Genomic DNA, 3,877 nt, shown 5'->3' with positions numbered 1-3,877 from the left:
AATTGGTCGCATGTAACAAATTATCTGCGTGTTTTATGTGGGATTTTGTACATTGAATCATAAACTGCTGTAAAGAACATTGCTGTGCCTTGGCTGCTCGTCATTTTGTTGGCCCATGATGATTTGATTGCAGGTTCAGCCCCAGCAGTCTGTAAATATTCCACGGGGTATACAATGACCTCTTGACGGGTTGATAAACTGGTAACATTTGGCGTTATGGTTTGTAACTATACAGTGTGTGCAATTGCATTGTGCTTTCAATAACATAAAAAAATGCTAAATGTATATCATTGCAAAAAGACAATTTTGACGCATCTTAGAAATACGGTACAGTACATTTTTAGCCTCTGCCCAGGAAAATCCATTGACTGGATGTTTTGAGGAGGGCCCTGCATTTGGATGTTTGGCCAAGTTCAGTATTGCTGATGGTAGGAAAGTCACGCACTCGACAGTAGCGTTCTCCGTTTCGAGGCCCATGGGCCACTGGCGGCCTCTGGTGGCCTTTCGTGCGGCCCCTGACAATACACAGCACGTGACAACGCCACCACCATCATCATCATCGTGCTGCTTCTGTCAAACGCAACAATGGTCTCAAATGTGTGGCGTCCTTCGCACTGCTGATGTCTTGGTTCTTTCGGTAAAGTCACGTAGAATGGAAATAATAAAAATAAAACAATAAAATAATTCTCACGACGTTTCGGCCACAACGCAAGCAGCCGTCCTCAAGTGGAGAGCAGGTCTGTCGAGAAGACAGTCTGAATGTATTTCAGACGTGAGAATTATATTATGTTTTATTATTATTTTATTATTTCCATTCTACGTGACTTTACCGAAAGAACCAAGAAGATGAATCCCTGCAGTCACGAAAGCATTAAATTGCTGATGTCTTATCGGCGAAAGTGCCCCCCCCCCCTCTGGGAAATTAGTGACGAACGCTGCTCTACACTCGAGCTCAGAAACATTGTTGCTGTACTGCCGTCCCAACCTGATATTATCCTCAGGCAGTCGCCCAGCTAAGGGCTCACCAGACTCGAGCCTGCCTCGTTGCTGAGATCCAACAGGGACGGGCACAGTGCGGAAACAATTTTGGTATCCTAAAAAAAACTCTTTGAAAGTGTTTTTATTCGACTTGTGATATCACACGCGCCAGCACGCGCGCACGTTTTTGCTCGCGTTGAACGACATTTGCACTTCCTGGTGAACGTGCATTTGACCTCCAATATCAGGTCATTGAAATATGAGAAATAGTTTGAACGTGAACAGTGCAACTTTTCACTCGAGTATCACATTGTCGTGTTGCTGACATTTTGTCCAAATGGGGGGGTGGGGGGGGGTCTGCTTGCTTCGAATCTGCTTATGACAAGTGCCCTTGCGGTTACAGAATGTGCGCGTTAAAATAAGACACTTGGGACAAAGTCAAACATTCCCCCCCCCTCGCTTCAAGTTACCGATTAGTGCGGCCAAGATGCTTTACGGCGACGGCTACGTAGTGTCAGCGGGCCGGATGTGGTCGACAATGTCAGATAAATAACAAGCTTAGCAGCAGTAATCGACGGACGTTTATTAACGAGGTTCTACGATTAATCTAACAGTGCTGTTTGTTGCTGGCTGCGTTGGGCCCTTTTTTTTACACGCTTTTATTTAACTCACTTTGTTGTATCCTCATGTTGTAACCCAATATTACCTACTTCCCAATGTGGTATCGACTGCAAACTTGGTATACTTATGTCATACTGATGACAATATATTCGATCATAATTTTGTTTTAAACAATCTTTTTTATATGTTATGTTTCAGCTAGGGTCTAATTGTTCACGCTCAACTAACGTTGGCTGTAGTTGCCCACAGTCCCTTCCGTTGTGGCAAGCCTCGGGGCCACTTCCTGGAGTCGTGGAGTTCTTCCATTACTAGTCAATTTCATAAAAGCGTGTTTAAAAAAAAGTTTTTTAAAATATATATTATTTGGCCTGTGCTCAGCAAGTGATGTAACGCACAAACACGCACACGCATTGGCATTTTCCACGTCTTGGACATCACCAACAGAATATTGTCTTTTCAACTGATTGGTCCACACCAGAGACAGCTTTCTTTTGAGCCTCGTCTTAGTTTGGTGTTTTAACATCTTAACAGCTCTTCTCATATTTTGGTACTGGCAAAGGAGGTCCCATGATGTAGATTCTCAACCCGAGCTCTCAATACTCACCACGCACCCACAATACCACCCACCACAACACCACCCACCACAACACCCATCCACAACACCACCCACCCACAACACCACCCACCCACAACACCACCCACCCACAACACCACCCACCACAACACCACCCACCACACCACCCACCCACAACACCACCCACCCACAACACCACCCACCCACAACACCACCCACCACCACCCACAACACCATCCACAACACCACCCACCCTCAACACCACCCACCCACAACACCACCCACCCTCAACACCACCCACCCACAACACCACCCACCCACAACACCACCCACCCACAACACCACCCACCCACAACACCACCCACCACAACGCCACTCACCCACAACAACACCCACCACCACCCACAACACCACCCACCCACAACACCATCCACAACACCACCCACCCACAACACCACCCACCACCACCCACAACACCACCCACCCACAACACCATCCACAACGCCACTCACCCTCAACACCACCCACCACCCCGCCCACAACACCACCCACAACACCATCCACCACAACACCACCCACCCACCTCACTCACCCACCCACCACCCCGCCCACAACACCACTCACCACAACCCCGCCCACAACACCACCCACCACCCCGCCCACCGAGGCACCACCCGGCCCCAGTGACGGGCTCTGTGGATCCGGGTCCCCGCGTCAGCTGATCGCGCCCGGGGCAGGCGGGCGATAAGCGACACCCGAAACCACAACAACAACAACAACAACCACAACAACAATCACCACAACAACAACCACCACAACAATAACAACAGCGACAACAACAACCACCACCACAACAACAGCAACCACCACCACCCCACGAAGCCGGGGCCTGTGGGAACAAAGCTGGGTTCGCTGGGGCCGGCGTCTCGCATGGCGGGCGGCTAGGAGCGGGGGAGACAAAGGCGGACCGTGGCGACATCGCCCCCCGCTCTGTAACGCGCTGCCGCCACGGCGGTGAAGCAGGAGAAGCAGCAGCAGCAGGGGCAGCAGGGGCAGCAGCAGGAGGGGAAGCAGGAGGTGAGTGTGATTCGGCGCTGTTGTGTTCAGGTCACAGGCGACGTCGCGGGGTGACTGAGGAGGAGGAGGCGGCGTTGTTTGTGGGCTCTGCGTGAAGAGGCCAATGCTGCCCCTCCTGCTACTGCTGCTTCTCCTACTGCCCCTGCTGCCCCTGCTGCCGCTTGTGGTGGCGAGGGGGTGGAGGAGGAGGGAGACGCGGGGACACAGAGAGAGCGGCTCGCTTCGTCGTCCACGACATCGCAGGCGTCGTGCACGACGCGGCCTCCTCCTCGCCACTGACACTGCTACTACTACTCGTTTAACAACAACAACAATACTACTGTACTACCACTACTGTACTAGTACTACGACTGTACTAGTACTGACACTGCTACTACTGTACTACTACTGTACTACTACTGTACTACTACTGACACTACTACTGGTTTAACAACAACACTACTACTGTACTGCTACTACTGTACTGCTACTGTACTACTACTACTGTACTAGTACTAGAGTCAGTGGGTGTTGGTCACTCCCGGCGTTGAAGCTCTCCGCGTTATATTTACATTTGCTCAGGGCTGGGAGGCTCGTTTTAACCATACTTCACCGCGCTGGTCAGTGTGTGTGGGGTGGGGGGTCCAC

General features: G+C 50.8%; 1 protein-coding gene across 2 annotated transcripts in view; it reads left to right on the top strand.

Annotated features, from left to right (window-relative positions):
* Positions 1-2,845: 2,845 nt before the first annotated feature.
* Positions 2,846-3,877, top strand: part of ABCA3 (ATP binding cassette subfamily A member 3) — a 43,078-nt gene continuing 42,046 nt past the window's right edge. For both annotated transcript variants that reach the window (XM_078872636.1, XM_078872637.1), the window contains exon 1: positions 2,846-3,250. The gene's annotated coding sequence lies outside the window, so the exon portion shown is untranslated. The remainder of the gene's footprint in view (positions 3,251-3,877) is intronic.

Source organism: Lampetra fluviatilis, chromosome 35 (genome assembly GCF_964198595.1).
Source record: "Lampetra fluviatilis chromosome 35, kcLamFluv1.1, whole genome shotgun sequence".
Taxonomy (NCBI): Eukaryota; Metazoa; Chordata; class Hyperoartia; order Petromyzontiformes; family Petromyzontidae; genus Lampetra; species Lampetra fluviatilis.
Note: the sequence above shows the minus strand (reverse complement) of the source record. Positions and strands in the feature narration are given on the sequence as shown.